Source organism: Oncorhynchus clarkii, chromosome 10 (assembly GCF_045791955.1).
Source record: "Oncorhynchus clarkii lewisi isolate Uvic-CL-2024 chromosome 10, UVic_Ocla_1.0, whole genome shotgun sequence".
Classification (NCBI taxonomy): Eukaryota; Metazoa; Chordata; class Actinopteri; order Salmoniformes; family Salmonidae; genus Oncorhynchus; species Oncorhynchus clarkii.
Window position 1 is genome coordinate 56,805,031 of NC_092156.1, and position 14,338 is coordinate 56,819,368.

Sequence of the window (14,338 nt, forward strand, 5' to 3'; positions counted from 1 at the left end):
AAGGGTGTAAGACACTTGCATTTTCAAGAATGTTTAATGTTACGAAGTTGTATTGTTAGTTGTCACTCTGAAATTTCCCCTGATGTTGATCCCTGTACGGGGATCGCAGCCATAACAGGTGTAGAACTGGCAACTGAAACAGTTGAGAGTAAAACTGACAATAATTGCAACAAATAATTGGCTGTGCCATCAACTTGTAACTAATTGCAATTGTGAAACTGCAGTTACAGTATTCACAGTATAATGGTTATTTTGAATGCAGCAATTGCAATAGAACTGCAAAATAACCAGTTAGGACATAACCACTACACCAGGGGTTAGGCAACCATGATCCTGGAGTGACGCAGGTGATTGATGTTTTTCATTTAACCGACCTGGAAGGACAGGTGTGTTGAATTTAGGCAATAACTGAACTGATCAATTAGCTCAGTTGGTCAGGTGTGGTGCCTAGTTGGAACAAAATCCTGTAGTACCTGCGGCCCTCCAGGAAGAGGATTGCCTACCCCTGTACTACACAATTACTGAATTGTGCAGTATAATCTAACATTCACTTGCAGGAACAAACGTGACTGTAACTGTGTTATTTTGGACACAGGTATTGCAGTAGCCATATAAAAAAACAGCATGTGCAACTGCACAACTGCAATGATTTTTTGGGGGGAAATCATGTTGGTCAATGGAAAATTAAAAGATAAAGGAAGACGGACTAAGAATACAACATCAGAAGACTCAGCTGGATAGCTAACAAGCTAACTGTTTTTCACACTTTGCTAGGGAGTTGCTCAGAGCGTATCTGCTGCATCCCTATTTATAAATGATGTGGTTAATTGTGTGGATAAAAGGCAACATTGAGATGCCGTCTTCAATGACCTGTCAAAGGCTTTTGATACTGTTGATCACTCACTGCTAATTTATAGGCTTTCCTCAATTGGCCTAGACCAGTAACTGTGACTATTAAAAAAATGACTTGACAGATAGAACTCAATGTGTATCTATCTACTGATGGTGTTAAATCAGGTTTCCTGGATATTACCAAAGGTGTCCCGCATGGGGTCGATTTTGGGTTCTATACTTTTTACTGTTTACATTAACAAAATTGACTGCACTTGTATGCCGATGATACTGTTGTATATGTCATTGCCCCCATGGTTGACAAGGCTCTATCTGAACTACAGTCTGCCTTCATTGTATTACAGAAAAACTTTATTGACCTGAAATTCGTATTGAATCCAGGTAAAAAAAAGTATGTTGTTCTCTAGAGCGCATAAAAATAACTCTGACGATTTAAGCATATGTACTTTGGATGGTTTCCATATTGAGTGTGTCCCTGTTTTCAAGTATCTGGGCATTTGGATAGATGGAAAAACCTTTTAAAAAGCATCTCGACGAGTTCGTTAAGACTACAATAAAAAAAATGGGCTTCTTGTATGGAAATATGTCCTGCCTCTCGATAAATAGGAGAAAGTAGATTATTCAGTCCACGTTCCCATCGGTCCTAGACTATGGCGACGTCATATCAAATCAAATCGTATTGGTCACATACACGTGATCAGCAGATGTTATTGCGCGTGTGGCGAAATGCAGCTGCTACCTCATTAAAGCCGTTAGATGTAGTTTATCATAGCCCACTGTGTTTTATTACGGGGCAACCGTTTTAGCACTCGTCACTGCATTTGTATTTGTTTTTATTATGGATCCCCATTGGGGTCCGGCAGAATTAAGGCAGTTATACCATTTTTAAAACGTTACAATACACTCATTCATTACAGAATTCACAACACACTAAGTGTGTGCCCTCAGGCCCATACTCCACTACCACATATCTACAACGCAAAATCCATGTGAACATGGGTGTATAGTGCGCATGTTATCATGTGTGTGTATGCATGTGTCTGTGCCTATTTTTGTGTTGCCTCACAGTCCCTGCTGTTCCATAAGGTGTATTTTTACCTGTTTTTTAAATCTGATTCTACTGCTTGAATCAGCTACCTGATGTGGAATAGAGTTCCATGTAGTCATGGCTTTATGTAATACTCTGAAGAGATCTCTGGTGGCATGTCTTGTGGGGTATGCATGGGTGTCCGAGTATTTTAAACAGACAGCGCGGTAATTCAGCTTGTCAACACCTCTTACAAAAACAAGTAATGAGGAAGCCATGAGAGACGGCATGCATGTCATTAATGTTAGCTTTCAGTGTTTTTTTAAGGGCCAGCCGTGCTGCCCTGTTTGAGCCAACTGCAATTTTCCCAAGTCCCTTTTTTTTAATGTAATCAGTTTAGGTTACTGAGTTTGGGTAATCCAAAAGTTACATTACCGATTACAAGTTGGACAGGTAACTAGTAACTGTAACGCATTACATTTAGAAAGTAACCTAACCTAACCAACCGTGCGAGTGAGCATATTTCCTATGCCAGACAAAATCACGCCTCATTAGCTCATTGTTATGGATGTAGACAAAAAATGGCTCAGAGAAAGAGAGAATCGTCGCAGCTGCATGTATGAGAAACTAGGGAATGAGCTCTGCCGGTGGAAATGTGCAATTCAATGTGAATCATAAATAAATTGCTGTCGATGCTGTGAATGACCACCCCCCCCCCCCCCCAAAAAAAACAAACAATGTCCCTGTGGTTTCTATTACGATCTGCTGTATCAAGGTTTTTGCTACAATGTTTTAGCGCTGTTTTCAGATCAATGGACAGCGCCCCTGTACACTGTTTCGATCTGGCATTTAATTTTACTATGCATAGACCAGACGTGCACTGTTTTCAGAACCATGGACAGAGTCCATAGAAAACAAGGTTCTGGAACTATCAACCAGCGCTTGAGTAGTTTGCTTTACCTGGCAGTCAATACGAATAGAACTAACGAGAATTTCTCGTATTTCTCTGTAGCATCACGTTTTGTTGATAAATTGAGTCCATGTGTTATGACATTTTTATCATTGCTGTGATGGTCTTGTCACGCCCTGGCCTTAGTTATCTTTGTTTTCTTTATTATTTTGGTTAGGCCAGGGTGTGATATGGGTGATTTATTGTGTTTCGTCTTGTCTAGGGGTTTTATTAGATTAATGGGGTTGTGTTCAGTTTAGTTGTCTAGGTAAGTCTATGGTTGCCTAGAGTGGTTCTCAATCAGAGGCAGGTGTTTATCGTTGTCTCTGATTGGGAACCATATTTAGGCAGCCATATTCTTTGGGTATTTTGTGGGTGATTGTTTCCTGTGTCAGTGTTTGTGCCACACGGGACTGTTTCAGGTTTTCAAGTTTCTTGTTTTGTAGTTGTGTTCATGTTGAGATTTTCTTATTAAAAGAACCATGGACACTTACCACGCCGCATATTGGTCCTCCGATCCTTCTCGCCTCTCCTCTTCAGATGAAGAGGAGGAAAACCGTGACAGAATCACCCACCACAACAGGACCAAGCGGTGTGGTGACAGGCACCGCCAGCAGGAGCAGCGATGTCAGGATTTCAGGACATGGGAGCAGAATCTGGACTATACAACTTGGGAAGAGATAGACAGGTGGGTGGTCGACCCAGGGAGAGTGCCGGAGCCCGCCTGGGATTTGATGGAGCAGTGCGAGGAAGGTTACAGGAGAATGGAGTTGGAGAAACGAGCACGGCGGCGCGGTAGGAAGCCCGAGAGTCAGCCCCTAAAATGTCTTGGGGAGGAGGCACACAGGAAGTATGGCGAAGCCAGGTAGGAGACCTGCGCCAACTTCCTGTGCTTACTGGAGAGCGAGAGAGACCGGGCAGGCACCGTGTTATGCTATGGAGCGCACAGTGTCTCCAGTGCGGGTGCATAGCCCGGTGTGGTACATTCCAGCTCCTCGGATCGGCCGTGCTAGAGTGGGCATCGAGCCAGGTAAGATTGGACAGGCTCGGTGCTCAAGAGCTCCAGTGCGCCTGCACGGTCCGGGCTATCCAGTGCCACCTACACGCACCAGCCCTCCGGTGGCAGCCCCCGCACCAGGCTTCCTATGCGTGTCCAGAGCCCAGTACTCCCTGTTTCTCCTCCCCGCACTCGCCCTGAGGTGCATGTCCTCGGTCCAGTACCACCAGTGCCGGCACCACGCACCAGGCCTACAGTGCACCTCGCCTCTCCAGCGCAGCCGGAGCCTCCCGCCTGTTCGGCGCTGCCAGAGCTTCTGCCCCTCAGTCCAGAGGCGCCAGAGCTCCTCTGTCCAGAGCTGCCAGAGCCTTCCTTCTCTCCAGCGTTGCCTGAGCTGCCCGTCTGTCCAGAGCTGCTAGAGTCTCCCGTCTGTCCAGAGCTGCTAGAGTCTCCCGTCTGTCCAGAGCTGCTAGAGTCTCCCGTCTGTCCAGAGCTGCTAGAGTCTCCCATCTGTCCAGAGCCGCCAGTCAGCCAGGATCCTCCAGAGCCGCCAGTCAGCCAGGATCCTCCAGAGCCGCCAGTCAGCCAGGATCCTCCAGAGCCGCCAGTCAGCCAGGATCCTCCAGAGCCGCCAGTCAGCCAGGATCCTCCAGATCCGCCAGTCAGCCAGGATCCTCCAGAGCCGCCAGTCAGCCAGGATCTTCCAGAGCCGCCAGTCAGCCAGGATCTTCCAGAGCCGCCAGTCAGCCAGGATCTTCCAGAGCTGCCAGTCAGCCAGGATCCTCCAGAGCCACCAGTCAGCCAGGATCCGCCAGAGCCGCCATTCAGCCAGGATCCGCCAGAGCCGCCATTCAGCCAGGATCCGCCAGAGCCACCAGTCAGCCAGGAGCTTCCAGAGCCGCCAGTCAGCCAGGATCCGCCAGAGCCGCCATTCAGCCAGGCTCCGCCAGAGCCGCCATTCAGCCAGGATCCGCCAGAGCCGCCATTCAGCCAGGATCCGCCAGAGCCGCCATTCAGCCAGGAGCCGCCATTCAGCCAGGATCCGCCAGAACCGCCATTCAGCCAGGATCCGCCAGAGCCGCCATTCAGCCAGGATCCGCCAGAGCCGCCATTCAGCCAGGATCCGCCAGAGCCGCCATTCAGCCAAGAGCTGCCATTCAGCCAGGATCTGCCAGAGCTGCCATTCAGCCAGGATCTGCCAAAGCCGCCATTCAGCCAGAAGCTGCCAGAGCCGTCAACCAGCCTGAGCTACCTCAGTCCGGTGGGGCCATTTAGTAGGGTCGCCGTTCCTAGGATGCTACAAAAACGGACTAAGACGATGGTGGAGTGGGGTCCACGTCCCGCGACAGACGCCCACCCAGACCCTCCACTATGGGTTTAGGTGTGCGGCCGGGAGTCCGCACCTTTGGGGGGAGGGGGGGGGGGTACTGTCACGCCCTGGCCTTAGTTATCTTTGTTTTCTTTATTATTTTTGTTAGGCCAGGGTGTGATATGGGTGATTTATTGTGTTTCGTCTTGTCTAGGGGTTTTATTAGATTAATGGGGTTGTGTTCAGTTCAGTTGTCTAGGTAAGTCTATGGTTGCCTAGAGTGGTTCTCAATCAGAGGCAGGTGTTTATCGTTGTCTCTGATTGCGAACCATATTTAGGCAGCCATATTCTTTGGGTATTTTGTGGGTGATTGTTTCCTGTGTCAGTGTTTGTGCCACACAGGACTGTTTCGGGTTTTCACGTTTCTTGTTTTGTAGTTGTGTTCATGTTGAGATTTTCTTATTAAAAGAACCATGGACACTTACCACGCCGCATATTGGTCCTCCGATCCTTCTCGCCTCTCCTCTTCAGATGAAGAGGTGGAAAACCGTGACAGGTCTACACCACTCGGCTTTGCTTCGTGACTCTGACCACATCACAGCCATGATAAAAATGTCATAATAACACGTCCTCTCAAGCATTATTGCTTATATACCGTTACTACCTGCTGCGGTCATTTCATTGTGAGATGGCCGTGTCAATGCAAGTTCATGTTGTTCAAAGTGGCTCGAGAGGGCTTCTTAATGAAAGAAAGATAATGATACTGAAAATATTTACCTATATATTCCATCGAACTGTTTGCTTCAGTTGCATCCCATTAATGCTAATGAGAGAAAATCAACTGTCATCATTCCTCACTCATACTCTGAGTTGATATTCACATCGTAAGAAGGAATTCCCCTTGACCACACCCACAAATTGGGAATAACAAACATTCTTTCCCATCGACCCCCATTGTAAAAGAGCCAACTTCAAAGGAGATTTTTACTTATATAGAAATAAAAAAACATGCCGAAAGACTGCTGGGTTGTTCAATGTACATTTAACCAGGTAAAAAATCCTGACCAATGGTTCGCAGTGCTCCCATGTAGGGAAATAAAGCTTGCGAGAAAATCCCTGCGGCTTCAGGCTATTCGGCATAGGAGAGCGGGAAATGTGGGGCCCCGTTGTCCAAGTATTTACACGTAGCTTTGTGTGTGGAAAACATTTAATCTCAAGTAAGACATTTAACTTGTGTAGTATGTAGTCCGTTTGTAACTCCACTCACTACTTGTATCTGTATAGTCCGTTTGTGTTGTTCTTGGCTGGCTTAACGTTCTGGTCAGCAGCAAGCACTGCTAGCACGTCATGAAAAAGGGCATGAGGGAAGCCCTGCAATGTAACACTTTTCTAAGTTGTGAGAAAGCTCGGGAGCAGGCAATGTTGAAAAGGAATCTTAAGATATGTTGTACTTTTGTTAAATGTAGTTTTGTAATTGACTAAAACAAGCAGACAACAAGAAAATTGCCTTTGTTTTCCCCACAGGCGGGCAGGGTCGCAACGTTCACACCGACTGGGACTACCTGCTGCTAATCATGACTTTCTTACATTTTTTTAATGCTTGTATGGTCATTAGTTATATTATCTGTCTAGACAGGCTACTTTAGGAAACATCCCGAATGGACATAGAGAGAATTAGCAAACGCACACACACACACGCTAAAAGTCTAGACCATACAAGGCTACACTGATCACACGTGCCAGGCTGAAAAATGTGTAGGTGTCCCCATATGCCTAATATTTAAATTGAGGAAATGTGATCATAATCATTATTTTAGTGATCCATGTTAGACGTCCCTCCAAATGAAAAGGTTGCGATCCTGCTGATGTAAGCTGCAGGATAGCACACTTGAAATTGATATGCTTTTATGAATGAGAAAGTGAACTTGCCATTTCCAAAAAGGAGCTCGGTGGGGAGTCGGAGATTCGCTGTTTTATGATCTGTTGTCTACCTCAACAGCAAGGGTTTCATTAAATCGGCCAAGGCACCATATTTTTTTTTATTACATATTTAAATAAACATGACGCATTTGGTGATGTTCAAGTTCAACTTAAATTCATTGTCCCACAGCGTGCGTCAGACCTGGCTCTCTGGCTTGCATAGCACAGGTGGTGGTCGCCTGCATTCACTGTAGTAGGCTAGGCCTAATATAGGCTCCAATACTAATGGTGGCTTAATAGCCCAGCCTATGAATGAACTTTTTTGCATAAACATTGTGATCGGAGGACAGCTGTGAGGGTAATACAATCAGGATCAAATCCTCAGATTTCCTTGAGCTCATTATTGAAAGAATGTTCATATTTGAAGATTGCCAAAAGGCAAGTCCTTTTGGCAATGACAAGGAGTGGTAACGAGTGGAATGTTAGCTAAGAGACTGGTACTCAGGCTAGAGGTGAGGTCCCTGAACCAATAACAGTTGCCCAGTGACAGTGGTTGTATTCATGAAAGTCATATTGGGTGGAATCTATTTAAAGGGCAATTCCGCCACTTTTCAACATCATATTCATCATCTTCAGCACCAAACCAGTGTCTACATATATGAAAACATCGTATTTCTGTGGTTATGAAGATAAGAAGAAAGTTTCATCACAGGGTAGGATTAAAGATTATAAACAGTGATTTTCAAAACCTGCAACAAGTTTCTAGGCCAAGGGAGGGTATTTTTTTTGCTCCCCACATCACCGCAAATACTTATTTTTTGTTGTTGTTGACAAAACATAGGAATGTGCCGTTTTCACATATGTTGACACTTGTATTGTGCTGGAGATTAAGAAAATGAGTTTGGAAAGTGGTGGAGTTGTCCTTTAAGTTTTAAGGAAACATTTATTTTTTTTTACATGAAATGAATAAACATTTATCAAAACAATAGACAACGTAAAAAAACGTGCTGTGCTGTGGATCAGATTAGAAGAGGCCCATGAACCTATAATGGTTGCTTAAGTTCGGAATGCAATTAGCGGAATTCACATTCGGTCTGTGCTCTAAGCACTAGTCTAGGCTTCCTTGTCAGGAAAGTCAACAATCGTACAAAAATAGACCTAAATGTGTTTTACATTTCCAAAGCTATTAATTAAAACATTGTACATTTCAAATCTAACAATAATTAGGCTACTTATCTATCATCTCCCACAGACACTGTTAGTTAGTGCAGCAAATCAGTAAGAATAAAATAAACATACCATCAATGGCAAAATATAGCAGAATGAACGTCAGTCTGGCAAGCCTTCTCCTTCTGAACAAATGGTTCATTTCTCTAAAGCTCGAGTTGTTCAGTGGTGTGATCTGTAAAGAACCAGAAAGATGTGACCTTGTCTTGGTACAGAGAAGAGAATAGACTCAACCAGACCAGCAGCCCTCTGGTGTGTATTCATTACACCAATTCTGTTGTAAAACCTTTCTTAAACGGAAGTAAAAAAAAGAACAGGGAAGGACGTACCTGAATTTGTCCAATAGAACCTGTTGATTTAGTTGCAACTGTTTGGACTAATGATTACACCCCTGATCTCATCACCAGCCTGTCTCTCCCATCTACAGTGGTGTAGTTGCAAACACTGTTGGTAATTACACTTCACCATAAACATCACTGAGGAGATGGAGGCCATCATCTCTGAGCTCATTACACTATAGAGCAGTTAATAGACTTGTGTAGTGATGAACCAGGGTGTAGGTTGTTAAATCAAATAGATTTTTATTTGACACCTTATCAACAATGCAGGTTATAAGAAAAATAAGAGTTAAGAAAAATATTTACCAAATCAACTAAAGTAAAAAGTAAAAGATATATAACAATAACGAGGCTATATACAGGGGGTACCGGTATATGTGCAGTGGTACAGGTTAGTCGAGGTAATTGAGCATGTTCAGCAGTCTTATGGCTTGGAAGTAGAAATTATTAAGAAGCCTTTTGGACCTAGACTTGGTGCTTGCCGTGTGGTAGTGTAACGGATGTGAAACGGCTAGCTTAGTTAGCGTGGGCGCTAAATAGCGTTTCAATCAGTGACGTCACTTGCTCTGAGACCTTGAAGTAGTAGTTCCCCTTGCTCTGCAAGGGCCGCGGCTTTTGTGGAGTGATGGGTAACGATGCTTCGAGGGTGACTGTTGATGTGTGCAGAAGGTCCCTAGTTCGCGCCCGGGTATGGGCGAGGGGACGGTCTAAACTTGTACTGTTACATTGATGCTGTTGACTCGGATTACTGGTTTCTGCGGAAAAAGGAGGAAGGTCAAAAGGGGGGTGAGTTTAACGGATGTGAAACGGCTAGCTTAGTTAGCATGGGCGCTAAATAGCGTTTCAATCAGTGACGTCACTTGCTCTGAGACCTTGCTCTGCAAGGGCCGCGGCTTTTGTGGAGCGATGGGTAACGATGTTTCGAGGGTGACTGTTGATGTGTGCAGAAGGTCCCTAGTTCGCGCCCGGCGAGGGGACGGTCTAAATTTGTACTGTTACAGTAGCAGAGATAACAGTCTATGACTAGGGTTTTTGGCAATTTTTAGGGCCTTCCCCTGACACCGCCTGGTTTAGAGGTCTTGGATGGCAGGAAGCTTGGCCCCATTGATATACTGGGCCGTACGCACTACCCTCTGTAGGCCGAGCAGTTGCCATTCCAGGCAATGATGCAACCAGTCATTATTCTCTCGACGGTGCAGCTGTAGTACATTTTGAAGATCTGAGGTCCAATGCCAAAACTTTTCAGTCTCCTGAGGGTGAAAAGGTGTTGTCACGACTCTCTTGGTGTGTTTGGACCATGATAGTTTCTTAGTGATGTGGACACCAAGGACCTTGAAGGTCTCAACCTGCTCCACTACAGCCCCGTCAATGAGAATGGAGGCGTGATCAGGCCCTCCTTTTCCTGTAGTCCACGATCATGTCCTTTGTCTTGATCATGTTGAGGGAGAGGTTGTTGACCTGGCACCACACTTACAGGTCTCTGACCTCCTCCCTATAGGCTGTCTCATCGTTGTCGGTGATCAGGCCTACCACTGTTGTGTCGTTGGCAAACGTAATGATGGTTTTGGAGTGGTGCTTGGCCACACAGTCGTGGGTGAACAGGGAGTACAGGAGGGGACTAAGCATGCACCCCTGAGGAGCCCCCGTGTTGAGGATCAGTGTGGCAGATGTTGTTGCCTACCCTTACCACCTGGGGGTGGCCCATCAGGAAGTCCAGGATCCAGTTGCAAAGGGAGGTGTTTAGTCCCAGGGTCCTTAGCTTAGTGATGAGCTTTCAGGGCACTACGGTGTTGAATGCTGAGTTGTAGTCAATGAACAGCATTCTCACATAGGGGTTCCTTTTGTCCAGGTAGGAAAGGGTAGTGTTGAGTGCAATTTGTATGCAAATTGAAGTGGGTCTAGGGTTTCTGTGATGATGGTGTAGATGTGAGCCATGACCAACGTTTTAAAGCACTTCATGGCTACAGACGTGAGTGCTATGGGTTGGTCATTTAGGCAGTTTACCTTAGTTTTCTTCGGCACAGGGATGATGGTGGTCTGCTAGAAACATGTAGGTATTACAGACTTGGCCAAGGACAGGTTGAAAATGTCAGTGAAGACATTTGCCAGTTGATCAGTGCATGCTGGCAGTACACTTCCTGGTAATCCATCTGGCCCTGCGGCTTTGTGAATGTTGACCTGTTTAAAGGTCTGGCTCACATCGGTTATGGCAAGTGTGATCACACAGTCGTCCGGAACAGCTGGTGCTCTCATGGAGGATTCAGTGTTTCTTCCCTTGAAGCGCAAGTAGAAGTAATTTAGCTCATCTGGTAGGCCTTTGTAGTCCGTAATAGTTTGTAAGCCCTGCTACATCCAACAAGCATCGAAGCCAGTGTAGTAGAGCACATTCTTGTAGATTAAAGAGCACCTTCTACTGGAGAAAATTGAGAATTTCACTGTGAATGGTTTGCCGTTTTCATTATCTTGTATGTTTGCCTTCTATGTTCTATTATGTGAGGTATGTACACTGAGTGTACAAAACATTAGGAAAACCTGCTCTTTCCATGTCATAGACTGACCAGGTGAATCCAGTTGAAAGCTACAATCCCTTATTGATGTCTTGGCCACCTGTTAAATTCACTTCAATCAGTGTAGATGAAGGGGAGGAGACAGGTTAAATAAAGTTTTTTAAGCCTTGAGACAATTGAGTCATGGATTTGTGTATCCATTCAAAGGCTGAATAGATATGACAACATTTTTAAGTGTCCCTTGAACAGTGTATAGCAGTAGATGCCAGATGCACCGGTTTGAGTCTGTCAAGGTGTAGGTTTTTCACGCTCAACAGTTTCAGGGTGTGTATCCAGAATGGTCTGCCACCAAAAAGACATCCAGCCAACTTGACACAACTGTGGGAAGCATTGGAGTCAACATGGGCCAGCATCCTTGTGGAACATTTTTGACAACTTGTAGAGTCCATGCCATGGCAAATTGAGGCTGTTCTGAGGGCAAAAGTGGGTGCAATTAATATTAGGAAGATGTTCCTAATATTTTGTACACTTAGTGCCTTCAGTAAAGTATTCAGAACAATTTACTTATTTCACATTTTGTTGTGTTACAGACTAAATTCAAAATGGATTAAATAGATGTTTTTTCCTCACCTATCTACACACAACACCCCATAATGACGAAGTGGAGATGTTTTTAGAAATGTTTGCACATTTATTGAAATATAAACACAGAAATATCTCATTTACACAGGTATTCATACCCCGAGTCAATACTTTGTAGAAGCATCTTTTGCAGTCATTACAGCTGTGTCTTTCTTGGTAAGTCTCTAAGAGCTTTGCACACCTGGATTGTACAATATTTGCACATTCTTATTCTTCAAGCTTTGTGAAGTTAGTTGTTGATCATTGCTAGACAGACTTTTTCAAGTCTTGCCATGGATTTTAAGTCCAAATTGTAGCTAGGCCACTCAGGAACATTCAATGTTTTCTTGGTAAGTAACACCAGTGTAAATTAGGCCTTATGTTTTAGGTTATTGTCTTGATGAAGGGTGAATTTGTCTCCCAGTGTGTTGGAAATCAGGCTGAACCAGGTTTTCCTCCAGGATTTTGCCTGTGCTTAGCTGTATTCCATTTATTTGTATCCTAATAAACTCCCAGAGCCTTGCCAATGTAGCCACAAACATGCTTGAAAATATTAATAGTGGCACACAGTGATGTGTTGTGATTGATTTGCACATAATGCTTTGTATTCAGGAAATAAAGTTAATTTCTTTGCCACCATTTTTGCAGATTTACTTTAGTGTCTTATTGCAAACAGGATTCATGTTTTGAAATATTTGTAATTCTGTACTGGCTTAATTATTTTCACTCTGTCATTTAGGTTAGTATTGTGGACAACTACAATGTTGTTGATCCATCCTCCGTTTTCTCCTATCACAGCCATTAAACTCTGTAACTGTTTTAAATTCACCATTGGTCTCATGGTGAAAACCCTGAACAGTTTCCTTCCTCTCCAGCAGCTGAGTTAGGAAGGGCGTCTGTATCTTTGTAGTGACTGGGTGTATTGATACCCCATCCAAAGAGTATTTAATAACTTCACCATGCTCAAAATTATATATTAAATGGTTTTCTTTTATATTTTTACCCATCTACCAATAGGTGGTCTTCTTTGTGAGGCATTGTAAAACCTCCCTGGTCTTTGTGTTTGAATCTGTGTTTAAAATTCACTGCTCGACTGAGGGACCTTACAGATTTACAGCTTTAACATTTAAATTAATAATTTACTCTGGCACAATCAGACATACAGTGCTGAAAGTATCATCAACATCATATTTGCATATAACTGTACCGGTCTCTGACTCTCTCATTCCCTTCATAAGTTAACCTGGTGTGTGTTGCAGTACAGTAAAAGTAGCATTGTAGCATGACCTGCATTACAGTAGGATTAACTGATGTAAAGAAAAGTAAATCCCAGAATGTGTAATAAAATTTAAAGATTTTTTGCTTTCATAAAGCAGTGAGGGAAAAAGTACCCAATTGTCATACGTGTTGTTGTTGATTGTTAGTTGATCTCATGTGTTTACATTGAATAGAGTATCAAGGTGTTTTGACACTTGAACAGGATTTTCTGGTGTATCTCTAGATCAGGGTTTCCCAGGCTCGCTCCTGGGGCCCCCCAGGATAACTTCAACAGAGCTTGATGATGAGATGGTGACTTGAATAAGCTGTGTAGTGCTAGGGGGGAAAACACTAAACGTGCACCCAAGGTAGGTAAACCCTGCTCTAGATGACAGATTGATAAAGCCATCACCTGCTCCTTATCTATTGCATCATATTTTCAATCAGCCTATGAAATACGATGCATTAGATAGAAAGTAAAACTGCTATAAAAAGTGCAGCTGCTACATCTTTTCAATAATGTATTTGAAAGTTATTACACATGTTGCCTCTATCAGATCAGAATAGCATGTCTCTTTCTGTGAGCATGGTGTGGTCCTGATAGAAATGTGCTGTATAGAACTATAAAGCCACCTCTTCTGAACATCACTCTGCAAGAATCTTTGAAGAAGGCCCTGATGTTAGTCTCAAAACAACACCCACAAACGGATAGAGAGTGGGAGCCTTGTGGTTGCTATATCTCGAGCAAAACTACACAAATACATGTATCAAAATGAACGTGTCAACATACATGGATTCCATCAAACCCCACAACACCCCCACATTGTCTGTGTACGTGTGGTAGTGTGCGTGTGTGTGCATGGACGCTTCTCTATTGCCATCTATGTCAAGGTGTGGTTATCGCTTATTTGTTCTCTCTGTTGTCAATAGCCTATATGGGTCAGTCGCTGTCATTCTCATTATAGGGGAGATGTGGTACCTTCCTCTATCTCTGCACAGCTTTTCTCAAGCAAGAAAGCTGTCACCACAAACCATGCTCTCAGTCCCCTGCACCCACATTTAGCAGACACTTTTATAAAGTGACTTACAATAAGTGTATTCAACTAAAATAGGTAAGATAACCACATACAGTTTCACAATAATTCCCCAAAACTTATATCGGCCAATAATTCTGTGCAAGTCAGATCTGTGCTAGGTAGCTAGTCAAATGAAGCACTCCTGTGCCTAACCTTTAACCTCAACTTAGTTTTAACTGAACAGAAGGGGAAATGAACAGAACAGATAATGACACATGTTGTTCTGTGGTCAGAGGCAGTAGGACGGCTTCCAACTGT

General features: G+C 44.0%; 1 protein-coding gene and 1 pseudogene across 1 annotated transcript in view; both read right to left on the reverse strand.

Annotated features, from left to right (window-relative positions):
• The window catches only part of LOC139418811 (SLAM family member 9-like), a 139,590-nt gene that overhangs the window by 93,946 nt on the left and 31,306 nt on the right, over positions 1–14,338 (reverse strand). The gene's annotated exons all lie outside the window — the stretch shown is intronic.
• The window catches only part of LOC139419778 (SLAM family member 5-like), a 51,661-nt pseudogene that overhangs the window by 9,098 nt on the left and 28,225 nt on the right, over positions 1–14,338 (reverse strand).